The sequence below is a fragment of the Dryobates pubescens genome, chromosome 6, assembly GCF_014839835.1.
Source record: "Dryobates pubescens isolate bDryPub1 chromosome 6, bDryPub1.pri, whole genome shotgun sequence".
Classification (NCBI taxonomy): domain Eukaryota; kingdom Metazoa; phylum Chordata; class Aves; order Piciformes; family Picidae; genus Dryobates; species Dryobates pubescens.
The window spans coordinates 36,341,373-36,353,797 of NC_071617.1; positions in this window are offsets into that span (position 1 = coordinate 36,341,373).

Below are 12,425 nucleotides of genomic sequence, written 5' to 3' on the forward strand. Positions count from 1 at the left end.
ATGGGCTGTTGATACTGCTTCACACTCAGCTTCCACCACCAAACCAGCCACTGCTGAACCACCGGAAACACCAGCTTTACCAAAAACATGACTTGTCAGGAATGGTCACAGAATCACACAATGCCAATTTGGAAGGGATCCCAAGGATCATCTGGTACAACCTTTCTAGGTGATAGTGTAGTTGAAATGAGATGGTCCAGCATCCTGTCAAGATGAGTCTTAAAACTCTGCAGCATCCGTTTTTTTAAGAGGTCAAAGCCTACTACAGGCTAAGTACATTGCACCAAGACAAAGCCCCATATCCATATTGCCCCCATCATATTTATCCTTAGGAGACTGTCCCAGAAAAATTGTTTCATCCTGGAAAACAAACAAACAAAAAACTCCACACTTTTTGTAGAAGGGCTTTGGCTGGGCTAATCTCTCCTTTCATGGCCTTCCCAAGGCAGTTTCTCATGTTGTAATTTTTTCTTTAATGTCAATGGCATTGTGTTTGTTCACTCTAAAAACAGGAAGATGGGAGTGAGGTCATGGCAGCCAACAAATAAAGAAGCAGTATTCCATGCTGTCTGGAAGCAGAAGAGAGCAGCACAGGCAAGGGGGAGTGCCACCAGAAGAGGTACTGCTTCTTGGTTCAGCAAGCAGGCATTTATTGTGCTCACCTTCTTCCTGGAAAAGGACGTTTTTACTGGGCAGGAAACATGCTGATGCTCTTTGTGTGGATTTCCTTGCAGGTCAGCAGCAGTGTCTGTGAGTGGTATTTCCCTCCTGAACAAGTGAGAGTGTTTGGTGGTTATCTTGGGGGACCTCAAAGTGTGCATGCTTTGAGGTTTGGGAGACTGAGGAAAGCAGCAGCCTGGAATACACACACACACTGCCCAGACTGCCTCTGCAAAACACCCAGCAGAGCTGCAGGACCAACAGTGCCACAAAGCCAGTATCCAGCTAGGTGCTCACTCTCCCCACAGTCCAGACCTGGCCTCTGCCCACTCCACCCAAAATCATTTAATAAAGTTATTTCTGTTTCCTGATTATTGTCTCCTCTTGTTTGAGCTCCAAGACTCAGATGCTGATGCACAAATATGTGGATTATCTTGTATTCTTTGTTTCATGTGAGTGAGAACTGGAAAAATTCACCTGTAATAAAAAAAGGGGTGAATTTGTTTTCCTACAGTAGAAGGTAATGTTTGTCTTGACCTTGGAAGCCTGGATAGATGATAAAGGAGCTTCTCAGATTGAGCCAGAGGAGGGGGGGGTAGGGGGGATATTTGCAAGGAAATTACTTAATTGCATTTTTGTACTTTTGTTTCTGTCTTGAACTTTTTTTTTCCACCCACGTGTCTCATATATTTGAGAGATGCTTGACAGATGTTACAGCCCTGTTGATGCATCAATTAAGGACCTCGCTGACAAGTGCCAAGCTTTCTGAAGTGCCCAATGAACTCTCCAAGACAAGAATCAACATTCCTGGAAAACAAACCTCAGAGGGAAAACAAGTATCATGACCAGGATATGTTTTTTTAAATTATTTTACCTAGAAAATTCAAAAATGCTTTGTTCTAGTAGCTAGATACCACGAGCAATGAAGCAAGGGTGTCCTTTTATCTTTTCCTCAGAAGGCTGCTTCTCAAACAGGTGAAGTACAGCTGAAAGACCTAAGTACAGAGGAGGAGAAGCGGAGTCATGCATGCCACCCTGATAGATCTCTCCATGATTATACAGAAAGATGCAGACACACTCATATGGCCACTTCTGAACCAAGATGTGCAGCCTGAGCTATGTGGAGCCCTCGTGTCCTCTCTGCCATGGCAGCTGTGCTAGACCCACTGTGCTTGCAGCCTGAAAAACATCTTAAACACAAGGAAGCATGACACCTTCCAGAGATGAAAGCTACTGGAGGCTTTTGGGGGATGGGGATGTGCCCACAGTCCTGGACAAAATCCACCAGCTCCTGCAATAGGGCCCTGCAGGGCCACAGGGATCTTGTGTGCAGGGACATGCCTGTAGACCACACCCAAATCCACAGTGTCAGAAACTGGGAGGCCTTGTCAGCTGAGTCATGAAGAAAGCACAAGCAAAGAGGCAGAGGTGCAAGGAGGCAGGCACCAGGAAAGGAGAAGACAGCTGAGGGACACAATCTCCACACCAATGCCATGAACCAAAAAGTTTGTGTGGGTGACTGTGTGAACTGGAAGAAGAAAATCTGTCACTGGAAGGCATTACAAACCCCAGGACTGTGGTCAGGAGGAGTAAAGAAATGCTGTCACTTGCGCTCAACAAAGCCAGACTGCAGGGGCGATGGCAGCAAGTGAGGCTCAGTCTGTGTCGTGAGGGGATGCTGGGCTCCTTGTTATCTCCACGTTTTCCTTTCCTCTCCCTGCTGGTGTGAGAAAACGCACGCTGCATATGTTCAGCTGCCAGCAGTATGGCAGCTCAAGCACCACCTTGTTAGCTTTGCTATGTGTCTATTCCCACAGCACTGCTTTAAATAATGAAGGGAATCATGATCCACCAGCTGGATTAGACATTCTGAACTTTCCTGGCTCAAATCCAATGGTGATATATTTGGTCTCATTATTTTATGCACAAATGCCACAAAACAGCATAAGATTTTTTTCCCCTAAATATTCTTTTTCTTTTAGAGCTGACATTTCTCTTATTTGCATTAAGATTTGCACTGAACAATCTGTGCCAGACCAAATTTGTCAGATAATTCTGCTTTTATGGCTGGTTTGTTCCAGAAAATCAGGATTGGAAATTGTATCCCCTGACCTCGTAGATGGGCCAACAAGTACTCCCAGGATGGGGAACATCTTCTCACATCTGGGATCCTGCTGTGTGAAATAGAGGAATTGGTGAATGCTTCATGGCTGGGACATTGGTTCAGGAAAATGGACACCAAGGTCCTTATGTGCTATGACTTTTAGCAAGCATCTGAGCTGTATTTTCCCCAGCTGTAAGGGGAAGATAACGATATTCAGACTGCTTTATAAAGTACTCAGAGAGTTACACAATTTTTATTGAAAGGGGATCCAGATGGAAGTGATGGGAAGTGTTGTAATATGAACTGCACCCATGCTCTTCCTGTTTCCAGTGAAAGTACCCAAGAAGGTACATGCAGGGTGATGGATGCAATGGGGCAGGGAAGCAGCCATGCTTGCTGTGGAGTGCAAGACATTATATCCCCTGCAGTGGGAATGAGCCGCTCTGCCATCAGAGAGGCAAGGAAGGTTTTGCAATGGAGGGCAGCTAGCTGCCTGCAAGAGCCAGAGATACCAAGGGGTTCAGAGGTCAAAGCGGATAAGAAATGCTTTGAGCACAGAAAGATTAGAGGGCAGAAGCCTTCACTGTGGATACTTTGAGCTTGCAGCACTACAAATCCAACAGAGTTTGGCCCTACTTAAGAAGCATGAAATTGCCTCAGACCAAGTTCTTGTGACCTGCTGTTCCAGCAAAGTAAAATAAAAAAATCATTACAAGATGCAAGCCACCTGGGATGGTAATGCCCATCAGCTTCAAAATTATGATTTCTTAGTGATAAAAGTGTAAGAAATGAGGGCATTGTATGGGATGCTTTACCTAGACATCTTGGCAAGATCACACCATGTTACAATTCAATTCAGCCTTCAGGCAATGAACTCCTGCTCTCCTTCTGGAACCAGTCAATGTCTGCTCTGGGTATTTCATCTAACAACCCAGAGAGAAAGTGAGATTAGAGAAACAGAAACTTACAACATCTGGGGAAGGGAAAAAAGAAAAAGGAAAAAAGAAAGAAAGAAAGTTCTATATTTTCTTCCCTGTTTTTTTGGTGTTTCATATAGTCTTAGTCCAGTATGTGCCATTGTGCCAAGTCTGCTATTTGAAGTAGTTGCTGAAAAGTCAAAGCCAAGTTTGGGAGCACCAGGAAAAATCATGAGCAGAATTAATTTTAAAAGCAAAATTAGGCTCTCCCCCTTCTGTTTTTCATTAAGGAGAGAAAGGGAATAGAGTGCTCCATGTATTCAGCCACTCAAGTGCGATACTGTCTGGGTGAGCCCAAGCATCACTTTGCAAATATTGACAGTCTCTTCCTGTAAGCAAGAGCAATCAGAGTCTAATTTTAAGTGCTCATTTTGTGTATTTCTCAGTAACAGTCATGTAATTAGGGGAAGAACAAGCCTAAAGTGTGGCTGATGTCTCTTCCAGACATTCCCACCATACACCACAAAGCACGAAGCATGCTGCACCATTGCTGTTACCACACCCAAGCCTCCTCCCCAGCAGCTTAGCTCCTATGTGGATGTTTTAATTTTTCATACAAATCAAGTATTTAAGGTGAACTTTAAAAGGACATTGAATTTTAGTATTTTTTTCTAATATTTCAGTCATTAGCAGGAACATTTTACAGCCTCATAAAAAATGCCTGTAGGACTTGAGAGCTCTTCTCAAGGCAGTAAGTGCTGTTCTCAGGCATTTCACAAACTGACACAACACATTTGGATCTCCTGAATTCACAGCGGAAATGCTCCCAGCTCTGGGGCAATATGCAGTAATTATTTGATTGCCTACAATTTAATAACATTATGGAAAATTTCAGTGCAGGAAGAAAATAATGCCTCTTTCTATTAATTTAGTCAGGAAGTAGGATTCAAGAAGCTGAAGTGTATTTTGATCTGCACACAGCCTCCTGCCGCAAATGTGCTCAGGACATGAGTGTCAGTCCTGCAAAAAACACCACTGGGTCTTTAATGGCCACAGGTGGCCAAGATTTTGACTACACAATAATTCTGAGACAGTTCAATAAAAGAAAGGCTGGTGAGCTTTCTCTGCTGGGATGGTTCCTAACCCCATGGCTCCTGATGGAAATCACAGGCCATCTGTGCATTAAGTTGGCCCTGTTTCTCTTCCTGGGCTACAGAAATGAAAAACAATAATTTGACCCTCCGAGCGAAAGGACACAGGGCCAGTGCTTAGTCCTTAACACAATTATACAAGGTGACAAGCAACAGATTCAGGAGCATTTTAAAACCATCAGATAATCAGTACAAAGGCTGAGTAACAATGGTGGGGTTCATAGCTAAACAGATACAGTGTCACCTCATGTTTGACCTATTTCACAGCATAAGCATCACTTCTGCCCCAGGTGTCTTTTAAAAGATATCACTGGATATTGCTACCGGTGAGGTAGGCACCAGAGTCTTCCACCAAGGTGTTAAGTGGGCTCCATCAAAGGCCGAATTTGCAATCCCCAGTGTAATTATTTTGTAATATTTCTTTAACATTGAAAACAAAAATGAATGGCCCACTAATTGTACAGGGCAGACTATCAGTGGGACCCTGGCTTTCATATAACCACAGGTACAACCAGCCAGCATCAAGCATATTTAGGTACTCACAGGCAGCCTCACTCCTACAGAAGAACTGGGCAGCGTCTCCCATTTCCACTCTCCTGCAGTTGCTACAGGCTGACTATTGCGGGATTCAGGACCCTGTCAACCTGCCAGGCTGGAGCTGGCAGGCAAAGCAGGCAGGCACAACACCATAGGAGTGTAATCATCCTAGTATGCCTTGCAGAATGAATCCATGCTACTGGAAGAATAAAGCTATGCTGATCAGCAGGTATTTGCATGTTAGAGGTACTGCTCCAAAGGTATGTGTTGGCTCACAAGCTTTCCATCCCATCAGGGTGGGAGGTCAGCCCTGCATACCATCACATACCATGGGCATCAATTTGCTAGAGTAGGAGACTCCTCTCAGTATCCTACAAAAGTATTGTAATGGGGTAAAGGCCACTAAGTCAACAAAGGGGTAAGCAACGAGGAGGCAGTCCCAGTGAATGTGGAGAGAAGGGAAAAGCAGTCACAGAAGGCACTTTTCCAGACTGCTCCAGTACCTGAACATTTGGCACTTCAGTACATGACTATCCTCTGTTTTACATGTTCTGGTTCATAGAAGCATGCAGCTGCTAGATGGTTCCTGTTTCTAATGAGGGCACAGATCTAACCTGAGTGAAGTCCAGGTGTATGCAAGTGGGACTATCCTTGACATGGCACAAAGTGTTTTTCACCACTGGGATTCCATGCACCAAGAATGGTTCCAAAGGATGTTTATTGATATGGTGATAGGCATTTTATATGTATAATGGGAAGGTGATCTCATGCTATGCTTCCAAGATTCCTTGCTGCAGGGCAAAGACAAGAAAGCCAAGACATTTATAAATAGAGGCAACAACTGGTATCTTAGTGCCCTGCATGCTGGGTTGAAAGACAAATGATGTGCCTTATATCATTGTCTGGTGTTTAGTGGTCTCTGCTCCCTGCATTACTGGCCAGGAACACAGACATTTTGGATATACCATTTCAGTACTGTACCAGATTTATAGTCAACAGAGCTGGAAGTCTATCGCACACCTCACACATGAAGACTGATAACGATGGCAGGAGAGAGCCCCTCCTGCTTTTGGGTTTGGGTACCTCTTGGCCCTGTTCTCTCATGCTGACTGGGCACTGTAGATCAGATCCTAAATGAGGATGGAGCTTGCATCGAGCAATGTGTTCAGGACACACATTCCCTTATGGATTTCAAACTACACAAAAAGTGTTTTGGCCCACAGATGAAGAAACTTCTGGAAATTTCAGGTATGATTTGAAATTAATAACAAATCAGTACTGCTGGGAAGATTAATGTACAAAGCTTCCATCCCTACAATTGCAACTCCTGCTCCTGGATTAATCCTTGTCTAATATGACTACATTAGACAATGCCTTTTGCATTGCAAAGGGCACAGATCTGCATTTGTGGTGCTCATTAACCCCCCCTTTCCATCATGGCACTTGGCTGATGCTGCACCTGAGCTCTTACTTGTGTTTTACTCTCAGGTACTTGGTGGCACAAAGGAATTGACCTGCATGGACTGAACATCACCCTCATCAAACTGGTCAGGAAGCTCGAGATTCATCTGGAGGGAGCTAGCAGAGCAACCATCTAGGCTGTATTTCCACATGAAACAAAGTGACAGAAAACCACAGGTTGAAATTCACAAAGGCCTCTTTCAGCCTTAGGAGGGTCATTTTGCCTCTCACCCCCAATATAGCCAGATGGTGCTCTCACCCTTCCCCTCTCTTCTTTACTCAAGTGTGCCAGACACCAAAATTCTTCAGTATTAAGAGTCTCAGAATTTAGACTTCCTCCCCAGCCACCACGTGCCACTGAGGGAGACTATCATCGTATTTTACAGTTACACACCAATTTGATCTGGTTTTTCAAGTTGCTTTCAGTTTCTGGGTCATTTCCCCTTGCTGCCACAACCAGACAGCTTTCTCCGAGCTGGATGCTGACTTCGTTCACCCTTGTTTGCTCCTGCTTCTGCCTCGCTGATCCCCCAGCATGGAGCTCTTATCCCAGCATTTTTCTTTTCTGTGGCATGGGCAGCATATGTCTGGATCTGTGATTACTAGTTGTATCTCTGTGACTCGCCAAGAAATGAATATTCCTTGATCCAGCCCACATGTTGCTTCTCCTCAGCTGGTGCCAGAGCACATGCTTTGAACCAAGCACCCAGCCTACCTCTGCAGAGGAGAGCTCTGCTCACACCTATGCATGAGAACTTAAAGAGTCATGCAGCACTACTCCTCTTTCTCTCTTTAAGAGTTAAATTAATTCTTGCAGTAGCAGAGGCTTGTCCTTGGCATTAGGGTCTCAGCAGCAACATCTTCAGGTGCAACTGGGTGGCTGCTGGTGCCAGCCAATGCAGAGCTGCAGGACCATTCTGCCTGGGTGAGCCTGTAAGAGCAGTTTTCCCAGAGCTGCTGTTTACGTTCAACCACTTACTCTGTTATCTCTCAGGGGAAATTATTTTCTTTTTTCCCCTGCTGAAGAATATTAATGCTATTAAAATAATAAGAGATTTAGAGTATCCCTTTGTTTACACAATGACATGCCACAATGACAGGCACAATATAAATAGCTAAACACTGAGATAACCAAACACTTAGGCTGATGAAAAAACTCTCAGCATTTTTCCCATTCCAAATTCTTTAGAGTAGTCTGATTTGACCTGCAGCACAATGCATACTTTAATGATGCCTGAATAATGACTAGGCAGGGAATTAACTCCCATACTGGGTTAACACATTCACTTTCACCCAGAAGACCTAGGCTCAAATCCCAAATAAATCAATGGATTTAGTGATCTCATTCCAGCTCCTCGTGGTCCTTTGTTCACAGCCCAGTTTGATAGAGCTGGGGGCCCCTGCCTGCCTCCTGCAGAAAGGGGCCAGCATTTGGGTAACAGTGTGGGTCAGAGAAGAGGTGTGTTAGGAAAAAAACAGCAAGTCTATGTGACCCAGGGATCTCAGCTGCTGAAACAACAGCAGTAGGGCAGGGAAGGCTTTCACAGACCAACACCATTGCCATGTCCACACCTCCTGGGTGTTGGACATTTGCCGCTTTCAAACACCATAGAGTAAAAAAAAACCAAAAAAAACAACTAAACAAAACCCCAACAAAAACCCCAGCCCAAACCTGTGTAGCAGATGTTTTCAATATAAACTGCCTGAGTGTGACCAACTGAAGATTTGTCTCTCCAAGTTTATGAGTGGGAGACCAAATGTAATTCACATAGCCTATGGCAGGGTTGAGGGACATACTCAGCACGTACGCGTGCTGACAGCATTTTACATGTCCTATGAAGATGGTCGTGTCACAGGACAGGACAAAACCTTGCACCTATCAAACAGGGAACTTAGAAACTAAACATTCTTCTTGTGTCTGGCATTTCCTGCATTGCTGTTGTCCTCCTTCCTAAGGACATTAGGATGGCAATGGGTGACATTTCCAAATCCTGTTACCACAAGCTAGATGCTTAGCACCCGTACTGGAGCCTGACAATGACATCAGTGAAAGCTGAGGTGCTCAGCAGCTATTAAAATTACCTCACTACTGCCTAGACACTCCACTATGGTTAAACAAATTGAAAGGCTGCTTTGTTTTCTCCTATTTTAATTCAATTTCTCCTGCTGAGAACATGCCCAAATCACAACCAGTAGCACCACAGACAAATGCTGTGGAAATAACCAAGTCAGAATATTCCAGTATTTATTCAAAATGTGGGCAGCAAAATGCAAAGGTCAATGAAATAAAACCATTTATGTATCTATGGCAAATATAACTGGCATTAAAAACATCATGCAAGTAGCAGTGCATCCCAAAGAAGACTGGAAGAGATACATACCTCAAAAGTTTCCTTGAAGCCTCATTCAGCATGTATATCTGCAAGGGCTAAGTGCTCTTTAAGAGATTCATGTGGACAAGATTTAACAAGTTTTCCTTGTATTTTTCTTTTCCTCAAAGATCCATAGGGATAACATAGCTCCTCAGCATGATCTCCAGGAGGAGTCACTTTTGGGAGCAGAGCTGGAAGGAGGTCTTGGTGGACCAGCACTTCCTACCTCCTATGAATCCATGGCTTTTGCCTTAGAAGAACAGGGAATTTCATGCTGTTTCTCCAGAAACAGAAAACCACGTCCTTCCTGTCACAATTCTCTCCTCTAAACCAGCACAGCCAGTCACCATGTCCTGGACACAGGCAGGAAGTGGAGCAGGCAACTGCTGAGACAGGCAAGAGAAGCAACAAAATCCCAATGGATCCACAAACTCCACCACCTTCTGGGTACCGCAGCAAGACAAACTCAGCCACCCTGGAAGTCCTTCCCAGGAAACAATTCCTGGGAAATTATTTACATGAGCCAGGGATGCAAAAGGTTTGAAAACATCCTACAGACCTTCAGCAGCTAGAATGGGTCAGTCTACTACCCTGCAGTACAGCCACTCAGGGAAAAGAAAAGAAACAAGCTACCACTGCCCCTTTGCACAGTCTGCTCCTGCCAGCCAAGAGTGATGAAGCTATGAAAGAGCGCATCAAGAGACCGAGCAAAACTAATCTCACACAATACATCTCAGCACATGCAGCTCACAGTCAGGAGTCAAGAATAAGAAGCCCTTTAAAAACATTTCTGTGTCAGGAGATATTCATGGTGTTAGGCAGTGCTCTGCAGCTCAGGAAGCCAAGGTGGAGCAAAGCACTTGAAAACCCCTAGGCAACAGCTTCAGAGTGGAGTTTTCAAAAGCTCTTAGCCTTCTCAAGTGCTTTCCAGAGGCCACCCCAGCCAGGCAGGCCAGCAGCTGGTGAGCCTTCACCTTCACCCCATGTCTCCCAGGGCAGGACATCATTGCCTCCTCAGGAGCCACACACACCATGCTGTTTGTGCTCACGCTGTTTACACACACGAATTTAAAGCATCTCACCCGGTTTCTCTGCAAATTGCTGCATTCAGATGAAGTGGCAGCTGCTGTAATTAAGACACAGTTAATTACATATCCCCTTAATTGCAATGATAGGATTTTGTCAATTTGGTAAATAAGAATTGTTAGGTTTCCTCCAGCAAGTGCAGCCTCGGTGCGGCTCAGACATGGCTCCCTTTGTCTCCTGGCGAGTGGCAAGCTGCCTGACCTGGAATGGGGACGGTGGCTCTGAGGTGGCAAAGGTGCTTGCGTTAAGCTTGCCGGCAAGCTTCAGCTCTCCACAGCCTTCCAAAAAGCCTTCGCAGAAGGCAGGGTGTGAAGAGCAATGTTTAGTGCAAGCTTCAAGGCAAGTGCAGTGCTGGGAAACTTGGAGGGGAGTGGGCTGTAAGTCAACAGGAAAGAGGTGAATCTTCTTGCTCCTTTTCTTTAATGAAGAAAAAAGATACAACAGGAATGAGTTTGGTTTTTTTACCATGAAGAGTGGAATATCCCACTCACCTGACAACAGACATAAGCAAGCCCAGGTGCTTGATGCCATGGTTTAGTTGATACTGTTGGATGATGGGTTGGACTTGATCTCAGAGGTCTCTTCCAACCTGGTCTGGTCTATTCTATTCCATTCTATTCTATTCCATTCCTGTCAGCCAAGAGACATTTAAATTCCAATTCTCTCCTCAAGAATGACTATAAAAAGAACTTTACAGGTTTATCTATTGCATCCCGTTTTTTCCCTTACTGCCTGTGCCAAATTTGTAAATTGCTCTTTCACTTCTAAATCAACAAGTCAGCAAAGCCTGGGGCCAGCTCAGGCATGTGCCCCCTGCTACTGTCACTTTCGGCCTCCTCTCCTGTGCGGCCCCACCCCTTGCAAGCAGCTCTTCAGAGACAAGTTTCCACCTGCACCAGCATTTAAAGGGTTGACACAATCTTGTTTGAGGCGAGAAAACAGGAAGACAAAAGGGTTGCAAAAAGCCAAGACTGAATCCTCATTGCCTTTTTCTGGGCGAGAGCAGACATGGGCTACAACGGGGATGGCCAGAGCCTGGAGTGATTAGGGTGGTCAACATGAAGAAAACACACATCCCTTTCCACCAAGGCAGCTTAATACCAAAGTGTGCAAGAGAGAATCTATGTGAGATACATATGTCCTTTCTAGAACTGCTTTTTAGTGATTCAGTACACGGTTATCACCCCTACTAATCAATGAATTGTGGGTGACCAACCAAGTATGTTCAAGGTGTTCTCACACAAAAAAAATGTGGCAGAAAAAGTAATCTAAGAAGATTACCTGTGATCATCTTAGACAATCATTAGTTATGACAAAATTATAATTCACTAACAATGAAACCATCGGTTGCATTTGCCTCCCAATTATTTACCCAACAGACACACACAAGCTTTCTCCTTATGGGAAGCAGCAACCACCACCTCTAGGCTTTGGCAAGGCCCTGTTGCTGTGTGTAGTTACACATTGTGGTTGAGTGCCACCCATCCTTGGTGGCATCTCTGCTGCTCCCTGATTCTTCAGTGGGCCAAGTCAACCTGCTGAACCGTAAGCATTTCTTTGCTTATTTTTCACTGGTTTGTTTCCTACCTCATTAGCAAGGTGAACTGGTTTGGCACAAGGCTCAGAAACCACAAGGTGAAGACCAGGATATTTTCTTGACAGCATTAGCGAGCTGCTGCTAACATCTGAAATGCTGATATGCTCAGGCTTGCAGGACGTTTTCATAATCAAAGGAAGGAATGTGGTCAAAACTGCTTTGGGATAGGTCAGAAAAGGGGGAGGGGGGGAAAATCACACCCTGAAAAATGGCTCACCATCAAAATGTTATTTGGTGAACAGGTCCTACTCCCATACAATTGCCATCTTTCATTGGTGAAGTGAGCAATGGTATAGGGAGTGCACTTTGTAAATGTGCAGGTGATGCAAAGCTGAGAGGTACATGAGAGAACAGGGTAAGAGTTCAAAATTGTTTAAACAAATTGGAGAAATGGTCTGAGAAAACCAACATAATAGGGCTGTGAGCAAGTTTCTGTATGTAAACAAAACAAATCAATAAAGCAAATGCAAAACGGACTGAAATACGAATCAGCAAAGCTACACCATAGGAAAGATGGTGAATATCATACAGAATCCATAG